We start from the raw sequence: 22,392 nt of genomic DNA on the forward strand, positions 1-22,392 counted from the left end.
AGACGAAAGGAATGAAGTCTGGAATTAGCAGTGGAGGAGAAGGGTAACGTTAAGAGAGACTTATTTGAGGAACAGAGTTCACTGGGAGGTATATAAGGAGAGAGAAGCGAGGAGAGATATTGAGGGGCAGCACATAGTGTGTTACTGTATTTTCACGAACCTCTCAATGAAGGATTTAAATATAGAATGGCACCTAAATGGGATTTGGGGGAGAATGAATTAAAATCACCAGATCCAATTGAGGTGGAGAACAAATGGAAAACAGACCTCTCAAAACCAAAAGCTGGCAGAGTAAGCAAAAGAAGGGAAAAAAACACAACAGAAAGATGTCGTTAGCATAGGCTGAACTTGGAAGGCATGCAAACACACATCATAAGAGCTGAAGCCAACACTTGCGCACATCATGCTTTAAAGTTTTACATGTCCTCTGTTGTCTGAGAGCAAGGGACCTTTTTTTAATAAGCCATAGAAAAAGGCAATTTCATGCCACAAAATGTCATGCTCTTTAGTTAATTATCTGGCAAGCTTTACTCCTCGTCAGAATTCTTTTGATCCTTTGTTCTTCAAGAAGAAAAAAAAAAAAAGACAGACAATATAGTAGAAGGCTCAATGTTTTGCAATGTACAGGATGAAGGGTGCTATTTTCTCAAAGTATGAATGGACTTAAAGCAATTTATTAAAAGCTATAACATCCCTGCTAAACATCTGTGGTGGCCTCCATCACCCCCCACCATCTTGACCCAAACATTCACTCACTCCACCTGCCCTTTCTCTCAGATATACACACACTTGCCCTTCCTTCCCCCTTCATTACATGTATGTTCCTTACCAGTGGAAAACACATGATTGCACTAAATGCACTATGCATTCTAACATGTAGATGCTGCTAAGTCTATTACAGGGAAAAATGCATGATAACGAGTTCAAGCAGACGAGGTAACACTTCCATTCTTGGAAAAAGCAGTCAGGCAAGACTAGACGGTCTGGGAAAACCCAGACATGTCCTTTTTTTTAGAGGACTGTCCGGGGTCCCGGATGGACTTTCCAAAACCTGGCAGTTTGTCTGGGTTTTGGAAAGCCCCCCATGAGCTCTGGCCGCATCTGGGGGCTTCTGAGCATGCGCGGATAACATCACACATATCCATGCACGCTCCAGGCCCTCAAGACGCAGCCGGAGATTATCGGGGGAAGAAGAGAGGAGGTTTGTGGGGGGTGGGGCTGGAGGCTGAACTGGGAGGAGCTGAGGCAGAGCCGAAGGTAGAACTGGGCGGGGCCATGTGTCTGGATTTTTGCTGCCCAAAAAATGGTAACCCTAGGCAAGACGTGGATTAAAAAATGGTTGGCGGATAGGAAACAGAGAGTGGGGGTAAATGGACAATATTCGGACTGGAAAAGTGTCACGAGTGGAGCGCAACAGGGTTCGGTGCTTGGACCCGTGCTCTTCAACATATTTATAAACGACCTGGAAATTGGTACGACGAGCGAAGTGATTAAATTTGCAGACGATACAAAGTTATTCAGAGTGGTGAAGACACAGAAGGAGTGCAAAGACATGCAATGTGACAAACACGCTTGAGAAATGGGCCGCGACATGGCAAATGAGGTTTAACGTGGATAAGTGTAAGGTGATGCATGTTGGTAACAAAAATCTTATACACGAATACAGGATGTCTGGTGTGGTACTCGGAGAGACCCCCCAGGAAATAGACCTGGGAGTACTGGTCGACAAGTAGATGAAGCCGTCCGCGCAATGTGCGGCAGCTGCAAAAAGGGCGAACAGAATGTTAGGAATGATTAAGAAGGGGATCACGAGCAGATCGGAGAAGGTTATCATGCCGCTGTAGCGGGCTATGGTACGCCCCCACCTGGAATACTGTGTCCAGCACTGGTCGCCGTACATGAAGAATGACACGGTACTATTCGAAAGGGTCCAGAGAAGAGCGACTAAAATGGTTAAGGGGCTGGAGGAGTTGCCGTACAGTGAGAGATTAGAGAAACTGGGCCTCTTCTCCCTTGAAAAGAGGAGGCTGAGAGGGGACATGATCGAAACATTCAAGATAATAAGGGAATAGACTTAGTAGATAAAGACAGGTTGTTCACCCTCTCCAAGTTAGGAAGAATGAAAGGGCACTCTCTAAAGTTAAAAGGGGATAGATTCCGTACAAACGTAAGGAAGTTCTTCACCCAGAGAGTGGTGGAAAACTGGAACGCTCTTCCGGAGGCTGTTATAGGGGAAAACACCCTCCAGGGATTCAAGATAAAATTAGACAAGTTCCTGCTGAACCAGAACATACGCAGGTAAAGCTAGTCTCAGTTAGGGCACTAGTCTTTGACTTAAGGGCCGCCGCATGAGCGGACTGCTGTGCACGATGGACCATTGGTCTGACCTAGCAGCAGCAATTCTTATGTTCTTATCATCACTGGGTGATTCTCCAAATGAAGCTGCTATTAACGACCAAAAATTACTAGCTTTTCCGGGGTGCCAGTTCTGTGAAAAGCATGTCTCAGGTACATGTATCTGGCTGTGGTCAAGATAAAAGTAAAAAAAAATAAAAAGACACTATTCATCACATAAATTATAGTAATAGAGTAATGGGGGGGGGGGGGGAATCTCAAAAGCACGCATCTCGAATGCATGTCTTGTTGAAAGCTGATAACTGCATCTTCCCTCCCTTCTCTTCCATCCAATAGCATTGGCACACCTATGATTGACACATTCTGTTGGTAGTTCTCCACACCACCTATCCACCTATGCCATCCATATATATATGATATGATATGTGTGCCTACGGAATAGCTTTTCCTGGCACATGCCCAAATTTACACCTCTTTCCATGAACCATTCTGCGTATATGCCAATTGCTATCACCAGCGACGACCAAATGTAATTTGGCAACCGTCCACAAACCTCATTTGCATGCATGGTTCTCATATTTTTCGAATCGTTAGATTTACACTGCTAGAGCGACCCGTCGGATTTTTACTGGTGATATTAGAGAATCTGCCCCAGATTCTAATAGCTTTACTTATTAGCGATATCCTGAACATCCGGCCTGTTTGCAGCTCTTGAGGACTGAACTTGGGACAATCCTGGTTTAATCAGCAATAGTCGGAGATAGGTTGGACACAAAGTGAAATCATGCAAAATATGAGTAATCTGTTTGCTCTGGAGTTCACAGCATTGGGCAGCAGTTCTGTGCAATGTAAGGACTAAAGTTTATAGGGATCAAGAAACATTTTGGCAAACATGGCCTACGGCTTTACAAAACTTATGGAAGACAGACACTCCCTCCCCCCCCTTCAAAAGGCTTGTAGAAAACTTACAGCATTATTGGCCTGGTTGAGTTTTACACAGTCTTGTGCCATATTCTAAACCTTACTCCATGAAACAAATTTCCTCTTTACACTACAACTTCCTCCTCCCACGCCTTTATGAAATTGGCACTATTGTATCTTGATTAAGAACTTAAGAGCATTATGATATGTTTAGCTCCATTGTAACAAGGAGGAACAGTAAAAGCAAATTAAAATGGCTGCCTTCCCTCTTGGATGTTGTCCAAGAACATAATTACTTTCAGTTGTCTTGGAATGTGCGTCCTACAGGGCAAACCACTTCCTTCAAGCGATCCTTCTGCTTAAAAATGCAAAATTCCCCCCCTCGCCTTTTATGTTTTCAGAACTAGCTCCGACATTTCAATAATAGTGATTGTTAGAGGTGTGTTAGGGTGGGGGGGAAGGAGAGTAGGAGAAGGAGAAGAAAGCGGACTAGTCTCCCAATTATGAACTTGCATCAACATCATTCTCTTGCCACAACAACAGGAATGGTCTGAAGTTGCATCAGGGCCAATGCAAAAGAACTGGATATCCTAAGGACAGTGTTTCTCAACTTAGGCCTAGATTCACTAAGCAAACTGATCGAGTGCCGATCGGTTTGTGAGCCCTTAGCGAGCAGATTTCCCTCCTGCAGTATTCACTAACCTGTGTAGCGATCCGCTTCCGGTGCACGCATGCAAATAAGGGGAACTGCATGCAAAGTAGGCAGGGGCGCGATTCACTAAACTTTTTTTCGATCCAATTGGGCTCACAAAAAGCGACTGCTTAGGACCAATCACTGAAGTCCTTTGCGACTGCCCTGCCTTCTGCCGCCCTGCTTTCTAACCTGTCAGCCCCATCTCCTGCAGCCCCGAACGAGCCTGCCTGCCTGCCCCGAACCCGAACTCCCTGCCTGCCCCGATCTCTCCTTCCTGCTCGCTGCCACCCTTCCACACAATGCAAACCCGTAGTTTTAAAGCGGGGCTGCACGCCGCAGTGCAGTGCCAGCTTTAAACCCGCAGGCTCGCACTGAAGGGAAGAAGGGAAGAGGCTGCTGCCGCTGCAAAAGTTTAAAGTTAAAAAAATAAAAGTCACGGTTAGGATGGGTCTGCGCATGCGTGATCCGTGCAGGCAGATGGGGGTGTTCCTCCGATCGCCCCCATCTGCATATTGTAGGTTAGTGACTTTGTCGGACCTGCCTGAATCGGAAACGGATTGCTCCAATTCGGGCAGGTTAGTCCTGGAGCACCCCCTTGCCAGTCAGGTTTTCAGGATATCCACAATGAACATGCATAAATTTGCATACACTGCCTCCATTATAGGCAAATTTCTTTCATACATATTTACTGTGGATATCCTGAAAGCCTGACTGGCAAGGGGGTGCTCCGGGACTGAGTTAAGAAAACACTATCCTAGGCAAAACTTCAGCTCCTCCCCCCCCCCCCCCAAAGAAAATTATTTTCAGGATCCTAGTCTACCGCCCACTCCCAAGATTTTGATAATGAACTCCATCATAATAACCCCATAACAATTCTGTAAAATGCATAACTGAACATGATATACACAAAACGAAGTGCAAGATTTAAAAGGTTACGTGTGCATGCAAGTACATAGAGAAAGCAATTCTGGCCTGGATCAGTCCTAGGAAGGTTATTTTACTTAGAATATTATTAATTTTGGTTGGTCCCAAGTCAGGACACTCCGCGAAGTTAAACAGTAGCGCATTTTGAAACAAATACGTTCACTCAATATATAGCGGAGGAGAAGCCTAATGGTCAGTGCATCAGCCTGAGAACCAGGTTCAATGCCCACTGCAGCTCCTTCTGAGACTGGGCAAGTCACTTAACCCTCCATTATCCCAGGTACAAAATAAGTTGATGTTGTTAGGTGCCATCGACTCGTGCTCGAGGCCTAACGACTTGATGAATTGCAGATCTAAAAAGAAATCCGTTTTGGGTTAGTCCAGAAAGGTGCTCCAGGGTCATCTGATTGCAGGTCGCCTTTTTCGCCTGGTTCCTTTGATCTTCCCAAACAAGATGTCTTTTTTCCAGTGATCTCTCTCTTCTCATGGTGTGGCCAACATAAGGACAGACAAAATAAGTGCCTGCATATAATATGTAAGTGCTTTGATTGTAACTACAGAAAGGCAGTATATCAAATCCAATTCCCTTTTGTTTATAGTTAAGTTCTAGAAGTCATTGCTGGAGTAAGTGATAAAAGCGGTTAGTGTAGCAGAGTTTAAAAAAAAAAAAAAAAAAGGATTTGAACAAGTTCCTGGAGGAAAGGTCTCTAAGTTTTTAAGGTAGACCTGGTAAAAGCTACTAGTAATGCCTAAGGTTAAGCAACATGGGATCTTGCTACTTTTTGGGACTCTGCCAAGATACTTGTGACCTGGACTTCTCAGTGTGGAAAAAGGAAGCTGGGTTAGATGGACCCTTGGTTTGAGCCAGTACAGCAACTTATGTTCTCATGAGAGTAGGTTCAACCCATAAAGAGGACGCAAAGTGACCCTATTGACCCAACATATAAGCAGTTTTGCATTTGGAACAGATAACATGAAGGAAGGATAATTGCAATTCCTGCTCACTGGATGTTTTAGAGTGAAGTTTCCTACAGACGACAAACCCAGAAATTTAGGGACTGCACTATTCCAGAGCTAGGGAGCACAGTCCTGAGAAAAAAAAACAACCCCTGTGATTATAAAGGTTTTTGATGGGGGGAAGAATTGAGATGACAGCACCCGTGTACTATGGTGCTCAATAGGCCATTTGCAATGGTAAAGGAGGGGAAGGGAAGGGTTTTTCCTCAGCACTCCTGTCAAAGCCTTCTGTATCTATGGTGGGTGTGCTGACAATCTCACTATACAGCTACAGCTCACTGTACAGTCTTGGACCATGGATTTTCTCAGGTTTTTGTGCTAAAACCAAGGACTCCTCTGAGGTTGCTACGCACTATTGAACTCACTCTGAGTTAATGGTAAATGTAAGAGGCTCCTATTCAGCTAACCCTTACATCTGTAATCTTAGTGTGCGCCCACACCTTGTGGAAATGACACTGTTCTCCAGACTTAGATAGAGAATCCAAGCTGTGTTAGATTGTTAGAAATAAAGGGTAAAAAAAAAAACCTGGTGGGAGAACAATGCTAAATTAAGGTTCTCGCGGTCTCAAATATGGCAATAGTTTTCCCTCATACTGGAGAAGAAGGGAGGGGCTTCAGCCCTGGGGAATTAAGTCCACAGAGCACACTTTACTCATACATCTTAACATAAAACACTTAAACTTGTTCTTATATAACAAACTGAGTAAATGCCTACATAAAGTGGGGGCAGAACACTCCTCACCTGGTATCAGTAGATATCACTATTACTATTTAAACTTACTACCACATAGTATTTTCAAAGTCCTTAAGTCACTGAAGGCAGAACAGTGGGACCAATGGATTAATACTTGTGGTGAGTATCCAATTCCTCCAGAATTCAGGGAGTTGCTGGCTACTAGAGAATAAAACGAAGGCAAAATCTGTCCCTGTCCCATCCCTGTGAGCTCTGACCCCCTCCACAAAAGCCTCTAACAGTTATGATAAGAACATAAGAATAGCCTTACTGGGTCAGACCAATGGTCCATCAAGCCCAGTAGCCCTTTCTCATGGTGGCCAATCCAGGTCACTAGTACCTGGCCAAAATCCAAAGAGTAGCAAAATTCCATGCTACCGATCCAGGGCAAGTAGAGGCTTCCCCCATAATGATTTTCTATAAAAAAATTTTTAAGCAGCAAAATTATTGCTGAGCCACCTGCACCTCATCTGTTAGTGAGGGCTGCCCTCCCTGCAGGACCCCAACAGTTCTAGGGAGCAACCAGGGTGTTTTTCAGTGACAAAAGAAATGCAGGCAGCTCAGAGAGGACAGAGCAGGCCTGTGAGAGAGGACAGAACAGGCTTCCTGAAGAACTGTCCTCCCTCACAAGCACTGTCTTTTGTCATTGAAGTACTCCCCTGACTGCAACCCCAGGGCCACGCAGGGCAAGCAGACTTTGCGTACAGGTCAAGCATCTGTGTGGGGTTCTGAGGATTGAGAGAGAGAAAGAGACAAGAGGGAAGGAAAATTGTGTGGGTGGCATAGCACCCATGGCCTCCCCCTCACCCCATTGCAATGCCTACATGCATGCCAAACTCACAGTGTTCTGTCTGATGTTTCCCACCTGAATGTAAACAGGAAGTTGCATCAGACAGAAGGTTGCTGGGTCAGCACATGCAGTGCATAAGAATCACTGCTCTCTGCTGTAGACCTGTGGAAGGCGAAAGAGAGAAGTTGAACTAGAAGAGGGGGCTTGTAGGGGGTATTCATTGTATTACACCTTTTGTAGGCCTGAGGCCTGGCTAAGCTATGAACCATCTTTTCTGAACAATACCATCATGGATTCTGTATACCTTTCCCTTCCTGGAAGCAATGTAGTAGCTGACATCATCCAAGGACATGCTGTCCAGCTACACTAGCCCTCCAGTCTATCTTGTGTGAAAATGTGGAGGAGAGACTTTCACAGAAAACACTGGAATGAGGTAATTCTCGTTAGCTACCTCGTTAGTGAGACATCCTGTACCATTCCTGATAAGAGAGACCATCTGGAAGTCCATCGGCCTTTCATTATGGGCGACACCTGCTGGACAGATCATTTGATTCCTGATTGGTCTAGCATTGTCGCCTGTGGACCATCAGGTTAGAGCCAACACCGGGGAAAAAGTTTGGAGCAGAGGAGAAGAAAACACTACCTGATGGCGTACACATCTCTCTGAGGAGAGGGACTGAATTATCAGTCATGCCTACGAACTGTCTCTTTCTGTGCTAGGTTCAATACAAGGAAGAATTCAGGAGCTGATTATTTATGGCTTCTTCCAGACTGTCAGGGCGCTCTCTGTGTAGAGCTAGAGCCCTGAAGAGGAACCAATTCATTACTATCAGACGCTGAAGCTGTGAACCCCTAAGGGTGATAATTGGATTTCTTCTATAGTTCAGGGGCTAGTCAGTCTCTTATCTTGCCAAAGGTCGGTTATTCTTGGACACATGGTTTATTGCCTAATATAGCTGCTACTTTTGTTATCTCTTCTGAGGAAATATTGACATAGAACCAAATACATATCTACATATCTGTTTTGTGTAACCTTTAGTATATTTTTGTAACTTTCTTGCCAATTATTTCCTAATTATTATTTATAATAAATAGGGCTGTACATTGATTAAAATGTTTAATCGCACAATTAATCACATAAAGCACCCTCTCATTTCCTCCTGAAGAGTGCAACATATACATAGCAGAAGTAAATTCTCAAACTGATATTTCAAATCAATTATCCCATAGAAAGGAGGTACAGTATATCAAATCCCATTACCGCCCCATACTAAACTAAAAATAAAATCATTTCTTACCTTTGTTGTCTGGTGATTTTATCTTTTCTAATCATCTTTCACAATCAACTTTTCTCTCTCTCCCGCCCATGGTCAGGTATCTCCCTCTTTCTCTCCTCCCCTCTTCTCCTCCTGTGGTCAGATTTCTCTCTCTCCTCCCCCCTCTACACTCCCCCCCCCATAGTCAGTTTTCTCTTCCTTTCCTGCCTCCTTCCAGAGTCAGGTCTCTCTCACTCCTTCCCTCTCCTTCCTCCCTTCATCATGTGTTGTGAGCAGGTCTCTGTCCTTTCTTCTTCTCTCCCTGCCCCCCCCCCCACCCTATTTGGATCTCTCCTCCTTCCCTCCCTCCCTCATAGCCATTGGACATGCTAGTGATTAAAGGCAGAACAGCTGATATAACTTCCTGCTCCGGTGTAGCAGGGACTAAAAGAGACCACAAAAGACCACAAGAGACTAGAGCTGGCTAACCTTCCAGCAGTGCTCACACAACATCTGCCACGCTGCGCTTGCATCTCTCACACGTCTGCCACGCTGCGCTTACATCTCTCACACGTCTGCCACGCTGCGCTTGCATCTCTCACACGTCTGCCACGCTGCGCTTGCATGTCTCTCTCACACGTCTGCCACGCTGCGCATGTCTCTCTCACACACAGTGACACAGAAGGGGAGTTGAGGGGGTAACACCTGCAAAAACAGTGACACAGAGGGGGTGTTGAGGGGGTAACACCTGCAAAAACAGTGACACAGAGGGGGGTTGAGGGGGGTAACACCTGCAAAAACAGTGACAGAGGGGGGGTTGAGGGAGGTAACACCTGCAAAAACAGTGACATAGAGGGGAGTTGATGGGTTAACACCTGCAAAAACAGTGACACAGAGGGGGGAGGGGTTGAGGGGTGTTGAGGGGGGTAACACCTGCAAAAACAGTGACACAGGGGGGGTTGAGGGGGTAACACCTGCAAAACAGTGACACAGAGGTGGGGTTGAGGGGGTAACACCTGCAAAAACAGTGACACATGGGGGGTTTGAGGGGGTAACACCTGCAAAAACAGTGACACGGGGGGGGTTGAGGGGGTAACACCTGCACAAACAGTGATACAGAGGTGGGGTTGAGGGGGTAACACCTGCAAAAACAGTGACACAGAGGTAGGGTTGAGGGGGTAACACCTGCAAAAACAATGACAACATTTAGCTACCATCCAAAGAACAGTTTAGTTAGACCTGCTTACAGCAGTAATGGCTACGCCATTCTATGTATGTATTCAACGAGAATGGTTGTATATTTAGGGACCTTTTATCAAGCCGCGGTAGAGATTTTTAGCATGAGCTGGCATGGTAAATGCTCCAATGTTCACAGAATTCCTATGAGCATCTGAGCACTTACCTCGCCAGGCCGTACTAAAAACCTCCAGCGCGGCTTAATATAAACTAGAAAGAGCTCGATTCGGTTAACAGTATTTAAAATTAGAAAATCAATATGAAGGGAAAAAAAAGCCCAGTGAGTGAAAGAAAACGAAGCTAGGAAAGATTTCTAAGGTGGTTAGAAAACAAAACAGTTTTTACAGCTTTACGAAAAAAATTGAAAGGAACTAGAGACCCTTAGAATATGGGGAATTCCATTCCATAATTCTGTTGGCTTGAAATCAAAGGATTGACTGAGATTCCTAGTTAATTTTATTCCCTTAACTGAGGGAAAGAAGAGCTTATATCGTTGGGTGCTTCTTGCAGGACAGGATCTATAAGCACTCCAAGATAAAGGGACAAGAGGAGCAAAGATACCATGAAGGATCTTGAAGGCAATATTTGAAATGAATCCTGCAATAGACAGGAAGCCAAGCGAAGTTTTAGGAGCAATGGAGACACATGATCAAATTTACTTTTTCCAAAGATCAGCTTAGTAGCAGTATTTTGTATTAATATAAAGGGGGGGGGGGGTAGTATCACTGAATACATAAAAGTATGAATTTAAGCCACAATTTAAATTAAAACAGTGGCTGCCACCGCTAAAAATTAACACCTTGGTTGCTTATAGAACGTCATTCCTTGTCACTTTTTATTTCTTCCCAATTGGTTCAATATCTGGGTATATGAGCATACGTGATCCCATATTTGATCCTCTCACCCTCTTCCCCTCCACACTAAATTTCTAATTCCTAAACCAGGGGTGTGCAACATCAGCAAATATTACATTACATTAGGGAAGTCTATTCCGCCTATACCTTGCAGTTCAAGGCGGATTACAAAAGAGCTAACTGGACATTTCCAGTGAAGTTACAACAGTTTTGGGTTTTTGTTTTTTTTTTGGTTACAAGGGAGGAGAGGTAGCTGGATTAATTCTGGAAGAACTTGCAAATTGGATATTAAATTGACTGTACGTTACTGTGTGATATAACAAATAGATTACAGTTAGAGTACAAATAAGATTACGTTACATTTCAGGGATCTGAATATGAATTCATCATAAATGGTACATTATGTAAAAAGCAAATGAGCTACATATCTGACATTTGTTCATTGTGATACTTTATTTTCATTTTATTATTCACACGAAACCTAGAAAATCCAGTCTGCCTGAGCTCAGAGCAGTAAACAAAGTGCAAATCTGCTATTAAGATTTTGCACTGAAGTCAATATGAAGCAGAGAGCTGCTGCTGCACCAGAACTCATGGACTGAGAATCTCAGGAGCACAAAAGAAATGGGATTGTTTGGGGACGGAGGATAAAACATGAACATATACCTCCATTTCATCTCTCAAACATGGTAGATACCTCCCAGTTTTGCCCTTGTGTGCACTTATAAATTAGAAACCAAAAAAAAGCATAGGTGGCCAAAAAGAATGGAGTTGCGCCTTACAGACCACACCGCGCTACCCTCAACAAACAGAAAATTAAAAAAAAAAAAAAAACTCCAGAGATCATGCACAGGAAACACAGCAGAGGTGGCCAGAAAGAATGGAAGCTTGAGCCGAAGGTGTCAATAAGGATCTTTATTAAAGGCTGGCCCGACACGGCTGTGTTTCAGCACAGTACACCTGTGTCAGGAGTTGTGGCTGTATCAGAACCAAATGTGTTATCATTGCTATCTCTAGTCAGTGTTTCTCAACTCGGTCCTGGAGTACCCCCTTGCCAGTCAGGTTTTCAAAATATCCACAATGAATATGCATCAACTTGATTTGCATACACTGCCTCCGTTACATACAAATTTCTTTCATGCATATTCATTGTGGATACCTTGAAAACCCGACTGGCAAGGGGGGTACTCCAGGACCGACTTGAGAAACACTGCTCTAGGCCAATGTTCTTCAGCCGCCGGTCCACATACATTTCCTGCCGGTCCGTGAAGAATTCATATCCCCTGCAAGCGCGTGCCTGTCTTCCTTCCAGCTTGGCTGCTCCTTATCTTCAACCTACAAAAAATTTGGTATGAAAGGTGATGATCTGTCCTTAAAGGCTGGGGATGAAAAACAAAAATGTGCTTCCCAAGATAAGGGAAATTAACAAAATATATTAAATAAAAGGACCAATCAGTACGGGCCCAATGCCCTCGTAACAACCATTGGCCCCAGGCAGGTGTTTATGAAGTGACAAGCACTTTTAGAATTGAATCTAAATAAACCCTGCCCCGTACATCATATTATCCTTATATTGTGTATAATTTATATAGAAAAAATATATATGTGTTACAAGATAATCAGGAGCACAATCATCCCCAAAAAAATATATATAAAAGGAAAGAAAATCACCCCAAAGAAGATCTCCCTGTAACCTAATACAAAAAACACAAGATGTGAAAATGAAAAAACCCCAAAATGCAAACAATGACAAAATCGTTAGAAAATAAAAAAGAATATATAAGAATAATGTCCCCAGTCTCGTCCATCAATTCACAGCGCAGTGAGCCCTGTGGATCTATCACAAAGTGAACGTGAAAACAAAGAACAAAGAAAAAACCATGAAAATATATATATACTTAGCTCCTGATTATCTTGTAACACATATATATTTTTTCTATATAAATTATACACAATATAAGGATAATATGATGTATGGGGCAGGGTTTATTTAGATTCAATTCTAAAAGTGCTTGTCACTTCATAAACACCTGCCCGGGGCCAATGGTTGTTACGAGGGCATTGGGCCCGTACTGATTGGTCCTTTTATTTAATATATTTTGTTAATTTCCCTTATCTTGGGAAGCACATTTTTCTTTTTCATCCCCAGCCTTTAAGGACAGATCATCACCTTTCATACCAATTTTTTTGTAGTTTGGATTATCGTTATAATTGGTATTTATATTTTGGGTTTTTTTGGCCATTTTTGGTAACCTTATCTTCAACGCCAGCTGCACTTGTTTGCCGGGACAGCGCACAGCAGCTCTGAACCAGAACCGAGTCAGCAGCATGCAAGAGCCGCTGCACGCTGTCCCAGCAATCCAGGGCCGCAATCCAGTCGGGTTTTCAGGATTTCCCCAATGAATATGCATTGAAAGCAGCGCATGCACATAGATCTCCTGCATAGTCATTGGGGAAATCCTGAAAACCCGACTGGATTGCGGCCCTCGAGGAGGGACTTTGAGGCCCCTGGTTTAGAATGAACGGATTTGGCTAGAATTTTCACATACTGATATGACCTGCTTTTCTTCTTTATGAGTAAGATGGGTTTTTTTTACAAGTGTAAGGTAAAAACAAGACATGCATCAGTTTCATATTTTGGGATTTTTGTGTGATTCTCGTGCTTTGTGTGTGCATAAAGCAATCCTCTCAACGTGCACTTACTGCCCAGGATCCCTCCCATAAGCTCTTCCAGCCAGACCGTTGTTAAGAGGGCTTCCAGGTCTTTGTTGTTGGAGGCTAGAAGATGCCGCCAATTCTTCACGGTGTTGTATTGTTTCCCTTCTTTGTAAATACTCTGCCATTTCTTTCTTTTACCGATCTTTCACTAATAAATGCTTTATTTAGTTGTAAGAAACAGCTTGTGTGGATTATTCTGTTTTACCCTAAAACACCAGTGGGCTATAAACTGTGCTACCCTGGCCTGTTGCCCCCCCACCCAATACAGCCAGGTGGAATACCTAGCTTGTTGCCCCCCATTACAGCTAGGCAATACATACCCCCACACAATAGCCTGGCTAAAAAGGTAAGAAATGCAGCTGCTTGTCCTAGGGCAGGGATGGGCAACTCTGGTCCTTGAGGGCCAGAATCCAGTCAGGTTTTCAGTATTTCCCCCAATGAATATGCATGAGATCTATTTGCATGCACTGCTTTCAATGCATATTCATTGGGGAAATACTGAAAACCCCGACTGGATTCTGGCCCTCAAGGACCGGAGTTTCCCAACCCCTGTCCTAGGGTAATAATACAACACCTTGGGGTATGTGTACTAAAGGCACTAAGAAATGGGCTTAGCACACGCTAACGTGGAACGTTCTTGAAACCTGGGAATAGGTCATGTGCTAATGTTCATATTAGCACGCATAACTTGGTTGTGTTTACCAGTGGTCGAAGACTTATTTTGATTTAAGGGCTCAGAGTATGGTTGTGTGATCAGAGACACCAGGGGATTAGAAACATAGAAACATAGAAAGATGACGGCAGAAAAGGGCTATAGCCCACCAAGTCTGCCCACACTACTGGCCCACCCCAATAAGTCTAGATGCTAGTGAATCATCTTACTTAGGGATCCCACGTACATGTCCCATTTGCTCTTAAAGTCAAGCACGCCTGTGGCCTTGACCACCTGCACCGGAAGCTTATTCCAGTGATCTACCACCCTTTCCGTGAAAAAATACTTCCTGGTGTCACTACTAAATTTCCCCCCTCTGAGTTTATGCGGATGCCCTCTTGTGGTCGAGGGTTCTTTGGGGAAGAGGATGTCATCTTCCACTGCGACACGTCCTGTGATGTATTTAAATGTCTCAATCATGTCCCCCCTCTCCCTGCGTTCCTCAAGAGTGTAGAGCCGCAGTCTGCTCAGTCTCTCTTCATACGAGAGACCCTTGAACCCCAAGATCGTCCTAGTAGCCATCCGCTGAATCGACTCGACTCTAAGCACGTCTTTATGGTAATGTGGCCTCCAGAACTGCACACAGTATTCCAGATGAGGTCTCACCATGGTTTTGTAAAGCGGCATTATGACTTCTGGTTTCCGACTGACGAAACTTCTATTGATACATCCCATCATTTGCCTTGCCTTGGATGTGGCCTTCTCTACCTGCTTGGCAGCCTTCATGTCCGCACTGATGACTACACCCAAATCTCGTTCTACTGAGGTTCTAGCTAATGTTACTCCATTTAAGGTGTAAGTTCTGCACAGATTTCTGCTACCGAGGTGCATGACCTTACATTTTGTAGCATGGGAATGGGCTTTGTCATATGGAGTCACAGTAGCTGGTACCATTGCCATTCTTAGTATCTTATTTAACAAAATCAATTTGTAACAAAATGCCCCCTATAGCAAAACTGCCCTTTACATTTCTTCTCTCTCCATATGCCATCCATCTTTTCTCTATGTTGCTATCTGTCCTGTCAAGCATCTCTCCTCTGTGTCCCTCTTCAGCATCTGCCCTCTTAAGTGTCCTTTATCCACCCTCTTTCCAGCATTATCCCGTGTTCCTGTCTCTGGCCAGGATAAAAAAAAAAAAAAAAACACGTTAAAAACCAATGGAGCGCCAATCCAGGCGTTCTATTAGTAGTGAATTCAAAAGTGCAAGTCATTCTCAAAAAAATTGCACATGCAAATGAAGTCGGTGGACAGTAGCTCACTGGCTGCCAGTCGAATACAGAATTAATTATAAAATTTTACTTTTAACATTTACAACTAAAATGAATAACCAACCTGATTTTATTAACCAGTCTTTTAATTCCGTACGTAACAACAAAATCCCTCCGTTCCATTCTCAAAATCTTTTAGTTATACCATCACTAAAATCAATAAATACTTTACGCACCAACAACTATGCTGTCACTGCCCCTTCACTTTGGAATCTACTACCTATAAATCTCCGCAACGAATTAGATATAAAACAATTTAAAATAGCATTAAAAACATTTCTATTCCGAGACGCTTTTTGTTAAACAGCCACTTTCTTCCTTTTTTTCGACAAATTTTTACCTAACCTACTCTTTTAGCCTTTATGACTTATCTATCCTATACTTATTGTAGTTCCTCCCCATCTGCCCTTTTGTTGCTGTATGTTTGAGTAAGTCATTTGTCTTCCCTGTTTTAATATGTTTAATTTGTTTTTGTGTAATTTTATTATGTTAACCGCTTAGAAGTTGGATTAAGCGGTCAAACAAATTTTTTAATAAACTTGAAACTTGTAGCGAAGATTCGCTACATTTACATGTGTCGAGCCGCTGCCGATAGTGATCGGCACATGTGCAGGAGAGAGGCGTGAATGTGTGTGCGTGTGCCGGGAAAGCAACGCAATAAAAGCACAGCGTGAGTAGTTCGTGTTGCAAAGCCCGTCGTGAAAATAAAGCAAGAAAGGAAGGGAGGAGGAGGAGAGAAGCAACGTCGGCTTTTAACAAGCGCGCATAAAACACGCCTTTCTCTCCGCAAAACTAATAATAACAATAATATAATAACTTTATTTTTCTATACCGCCATAGTCAGGTGACTTCTAGGCGGTTTACACTGTAAGAAGGCTGGACATTCAGCGAATAACAAGGTCACAATACAATACAATAAGTCAACATACAATACAAGACAAAACAATACAATACAATACAATACAATGAGTGTATACAACACAGTACAATATAATACAACGAGTCTAAATATAATACAATACAATAAGTCTAAAGACAACACCATACATAAGTCTAAATACAGTATTGTACAATGAGTCTAAATATAATACAATAGTGAAGAGGGGAAAGTTACAGATTGGGGTTCAATGGGTAATGAGTAACTGAGTATTTCTTTAGAACTTCCATTTGAATTGGAGTGCTATGGATATCTGAATACATGAGGGGCATCTTGAGAGAAAGAAAGAAAGAACTACTATAATTCAGGTAAACCTTGCAATTTGTTTTTAATATAAAATTTTATCATGAACCACAGCCAGAAACACATAAGAGGCGGGTATCATACACAAGCTCAAAAAGCGTGCTTTTACCTCTCCCACGGAAAAAAAACAAACAAACACCCTACCGTTTATGAGAATCGCGTAACTTTTATTTTTTTTTCATTAGCCAATGTAAAACACACGCCACAGGATGCACTTTTAACAGTGCTGACACTGTTCCAGTCGCTGGTTTTTGTCGCCAAAAACCGACGCCGCTCTTAGAAAATGGCTCGGCAATTTTCAATAATCCACCGGAGTTGCTCATTTCACAGTGTTGAAGAGCCCATTTGCATGTCATTGTCGGAGATTGATAGAAAGCTCGCTAAAGACAGAGAGAATCCATTTTGATAATCCGCCACTGAAATGCATGGGGGCTAAACTGCCGGAAAACAGTTTAGCGACGGCATTTAAAGTTTTGAGAATCTGGACCACCGTTCTTTCTCCGTGCCTTGCATCTCTTGTCTGTGCCCTATTCCTCCCATACCCTGGGTCCAGCCGCCTAAGACCGGCCCTATACAAGTACCTCGGCTCACATCAGCAGCAGCATGAGTAAAACAGTTGGGGGCAGGCTCATTTGTCAGGAGCCTTTTTGTTGGGGCTATTTCATGTTTGAGCCAATCCTTTGGGGATATTTTGACCCCGGTAACCCGCTAGAGTTTATGAAGCTATTTTTGTACAATTGTAATTTTGGGACTAAAACTGCCCTGGACGCCCCTGCCTGAAAGCAAGTACCAAACCTACCACCATCACCACCCTAGTTTCAATGTGTAAATGCCAACACTTCAAAGTAACCTAATCTAATATTTGTGTGTCAGAAGAACATGAGACCAGTCAGACCAGTGGTCCATCGTGCCCAGCAGTCCGCTCACGCGGAGGCCCTTAGGTCCAAGACCAGTACCCTAGTTGAGTCTAGCCTTACCTGTGTATGTTCTGTTCCAGTAGGAACTTATCCAACCTTTTTTTTGAATCCCTGAAGGGTGCATTCCCCTATAACAGCCTCTGGAAGAGTGTTCCGGATTTCTACCACTTTCTGGGTGAAGAAGAACTTCCTTACGTTTGTACCGAGTCTACTCCCTTTTAACTTTAGCGAGTGCCCTCTCGTTCGGTGTCCGGTCAAAAGCGCGCCGCGACAAAGGCGCGCCCAGACAATTGAGCGCAGCGCGCGCCGCCGTGCCGCTCTAAATTACTGTTTTTAGTGCTCCGACGGGGGGTGTGTGTGGGGGGGGGAACCCCTCCACTTTACTTAATAGACATCGCGCCGCGTTGTGGGGGGTGTGGGGGGTTGCAACCCCCCACATTTTACTGAAAACTTTAACTTTTTCCCTGTTTTTAGGTTTGAAAAATAGAGCTGAGAAACTGGCACCCTACTCACTTTTTAAAACAATTTCTCATCTATGTTCAATTTGTTTTAATTAGGCTGCGAGGTAAGTGCCATCATTACTATAAAAATCTCATCTAGGCCGCTGAGTTTTTTCTTATCATTCACTTCCTAAATTGTCTTGTATACATTTTTGATTGAAATTGCCGAAGTCTCTCTAAATGAGCCACTGAAAACCAATGGGTTTTCTGAAGTCTAGAGTAGGCTATTAATGGGGGCACCATTTATCTCCTCCGCCCTGCTACCCCATGGTAACCTGCATTTATTTATTTATTCAGTTTTCTATGCCGTTCTCCCAGGGGAGCTCAGAATGGTTTACATGAATTTATTCAGGTACTCAAGCATTTTCCCTGTCTGTCACAATCTATCTAATGTACCTGGAGGAATGGGGAGAATAAGTGAGTTGGCCAGGGTCACATGGAGCAGCATGGGTTTAAACCAGGGATCTCAAAGTCCCTCCTTAAGGGCCGCAATCCAGTTGGGTTTTCAGGATTTCCCCAATGAATATGCATTGAAAGCAGTGCATGCACATAGATCTCATGCCTATTCATTGGGGAAATCCAGAAAACCCGACTGGATTGCGGCCCTCAAGGAGGGACTTTGAGACCCCTGGTTTAAACCCACAACCTCAGGGTGCTGAGGCTGTAGCTTTAACCACTGCACCACTCTAGAAATAACAATGTAGCAAAAGTGAGCCAAGTCCAGGGCAATCAAGCCATTGTGACATCACTGATGAGGCTGGCTCTTAGGCATTGGTGGAATGAGGCATTATGATGTCACAAAACCAGCTCTGGTTATCAGAGCCTGAAACCTCTCACACCATTTATTCAATTTTCTATGCTGCTCTCCCAGGGAAGCTCAGAACGGTTTAAATTAATTTATTCAAGCATTTTTCCCTGTCTGTCCCGGTGGGCTCACAATCTCTCTAATGTACCTGGGGCAATGGGGGGATTAAGTGACTTGCCCAGGGTCACAAGGAGCAGCCTGGGTTTGAACCCACAACCTCAGGGTGCTGAGGTTGTAGCTTTAACCGCTGTGCCACACTCTCCCCATTGCTCTCTTGCACTCTCCACTTTCCCTCCCCTACTGTGATGACCAGATGTCTCCCCTTACCTCTGCTCATGTTCATGGTGCTTGGCCAGTGTTGGGCCTTGAGCACTTCTAATGTTCAAAGAACATACCTCAGAGAAGTCAGTCTCTCTCCTCCGCTAGCTTGCGTCCTATCACCCATCGCGAACACTTAGGATTGACACAACAAAATTGGTCGATTATTCCTATTTTTTTGGGGAAATTGTGTACAAACATAGTAGGCCTTCTATCTTCTCCATACAAGGACCGAAGTTATGAAATGCATTACCTTCTCATCTTAGAGCTCAATCCTCACTCAACAGATTCAAACAAGATTTTTTTTTTTTTTTTTAAATATCTTTATTAGCAATTGCAAAGGGAACATACAACGCACACAATCTGTACTGAGACATCTGCAGTTACACCAACTGCACCCACCCCACGCTTTTGAATTATTTTATTCATTTATTCGGTTTTATATTCCATCCTCCCAGGGGAACTCAGAACGGGTTACAAGTTTACATGCAAATTAATATGTTTTTATACAGGGTGTTGGCAAATATGGTATGGCAGGACACTGTCTGATAGAGATGGCAAAACAGTTAAAGCATGGTAAAACATAACTCTCCTTACTTGCCAGCGCAGCGATTCAGGAAGGCAGCCTCGGGTCTTTTGTTGGGTCGCACCGCCTCTGAGGAAAGCGGAAGTTGCATCATCAGAGGCGGCTGCGACTCAGAAAAAGCCCCAAGGCTTCCTTCCTGAATCGCTGCGCTGGTAAGTAAGGAGAGCCACTGGGAGAGCAGAAAGCACACTGTCTGAGACTCTCCATTATCTCTTCGGCCCTGTGCGGACTATAGCTCGTCGATCTTGCCAGTCCTGCGTGGACTGGCAGGAAATTGGAGATGTTGATCTCGCTGGTCCTGCGCAGACCAGCAGGAATTTTCTGCGGACCGACACCGGTCCGCGGACCGGCAGTTGAAGAAAAGTGGTGTAGAATGTAGCACAGTAGACATAATGTGGCAATTATAGTATGAACGATGCAATGTATATAGTATAGTAGAGAGAAAGAGAGAGAAAGGTGACAGTAGGACAAAATGTGGCAAAGTATTGTCTGGCATAGCATGGTGTGGTCGGACATAGTATACAGTAGATGGAACGGTGGGATCTTGCACAGTGTAGGCTACATATTAAACCACAGGAGGTGACTTGGTAGGGTAGAGCATTATATGATGGGCAATATAAAGTGAGACTTCACAGTGTGGTGGGTGAAGAGCATCAGCGTTCGAGACTCGCGACTGCTCTTCTTTGTAAGGTTTTGGAATTTGGGTAGATGCACCTTTAAGTAAGAGGTCAGTTTTATTGCCTTCCCGAAGTTCAGCAGACCTTCTAATGATCTTATGTGTCTAGGTAGCTTGTTCCAGAGGCACGGTAGGTAATGTGTAAGATCTTTTCTTGGGCAGTTTCAAGGTGGAGGGCGCATCCCGAGGGTGTACATAATTGTTTTTCTTCTTGCGAGTGGGGCGGTCAATTTGGGATGTAGGGTAATAGTTTGTTGGCCATATCGGTCGGTACCATGATATGAAAGAGTTTGTAGGCCATTACTAGGCCTCGAACCTCTCCTTCCGATTCTGGCTCAGCCTTTTAAGTTCTGCAGAGTCACTTCCTCGTTTTCTCCTCTCCCTGAGGGAAACTCTCTCTCAGTACTGGTCTGGTTTTGAGACAATTTGGCCAGGAGGTGGAGCACTGGGTTTTCCTTAGGGTTAGTCCGGGTTTTCCTTGGGGTTAGCCTGAATTTGTGAAGAAGTGTCAAGCAGGGGAAGTGGCAATGTTTCATACCCTCTTTCACACCCCTTATCCCTCATTTGCATGTATTCTTGCTTAGCACTTATTGACGGGTTCAGTCAGGAACTGGTTGAGTGGAAGGCTACAAGAGGGTAGTGATCAATGGAGATCGCTCTGAGGAAAGGGATGTTAGCAGTAGTGAGCCTCAAGGTTCTGTTAATGGGCCTGTTCTTTTTCATATTTTTATAAATGATATTGCTGAAGGGTTGTCGGGTACGATTTGCCGCTTTGCGGATGATACCAAAATCTGCAATAGAGTAGACACGCCGGATGGTATGAATAACAGGAAGAAAAACCTGGCGAAGCTTGAAGAGTGGTCTGAAATTTGGCAGCTAAACTGTAATGCTAAGAAATGCAAGGTCATGCATTTGGGCTGCAAAAACCCAAGGGAACGGTACAGTTTAGGGACTGAAGAACTTATGTGCACGATGGAAGAGCGGGACTTGGGTGTGAATGTATGTAATGATCTTAAGGTGGCCAAACAGGTTGAAAAGGTGAGGGCGAAAGCTAGAAGGATGCTAGGTTGCATAGGGAGAGGTATGGCCAGTAGGAAAAAGGAGGTATTGATGCCTCTGTATAAGACTCTGGTGAGACCTCATTTAGAATATTGTGTACAATTCTGGAGGCCGCACCTTCAAAAAGATATAAAAAGGATGGAGTGGGTCCAGAGGAAGGCTACTAAAATAGTGTGTGGTCTTCATGATAAGGTGTATGGGGACAATCTTAAAGATCTCAGTCTGTATACTTTGGAAGAGGGGAGATATGATAGAGTCGTTTAAATACCTACATAATATTAATGTGCATGAGTTGAGTCTCTTTCATTTGAAAGGAAACTCTGCAATGAGAGGGCATAGGATGAAGTTAAGAGGTGATAGGCTCCGGAGTAATCTGAGGAAAGGTTGGTAGATGCATGGAACAGTCTCCCGGAAGAGGTGGTGGAGACAGAGACTGTGTCTGAATTCAAAAGGGCCTGTGATAGGCACATGGGATCTCTTGGAGAGAGAAAGAGATAATGGTTACTGGGGATGGGCAGACTAGATGGGCCATTTGGTCTTTATCTGCCGTCATGTTTCTATGATCCTCTCATATTTTATATTGTAAGCTGCCCAGAAGGTTTGAGCAATTGGCAGGGTAGCAACATTAAATAAACTTGAAAACTCAAGGCCCTGCACCGACCCAGTTCCAGAATCATGAGAACACATAAGAAGAGTGATTAATTATTTTTTTTTTTTTGGGGGGGGGGGGTTGTGAAGAGGAGAGCAATGCCGGTTACCGTGAATTTGGGGAGAGGGCTTCTTATTGAAGGTATCTAAATTTGGCTTTTGTGA

General features: G+C 43.8%; 1 protein-coding gene across 1 annotated transcript in view; it reads right to left on the reverse strand.

Moving 5' to 3' along the window:
• SEMA4G (semaphorin 4G) overlaps window positions 1-22,392 on the reverse strand; it is a 330,270-nt gene that overhangs the window by 151,015 nt on the left and 156,863 nt on the right. The window lies entirely within an intron of this gene.

This window comes from Geotrypetes seraphini, chromosome 4 (genome assembly GCF_902459505.1).
Source record: "Geotrypetes seraphini chromosome 4, aGeoSer1.1, whole genome shotgun sequence".
Classification (NCBI taxonomy): domain Eukaryota; kingdom Metazoa; phylum Chordata; class Amphibia; order Gymnophiona; family Dermophiidae; genus Geotrypetes; species Geotrypetes seraphini.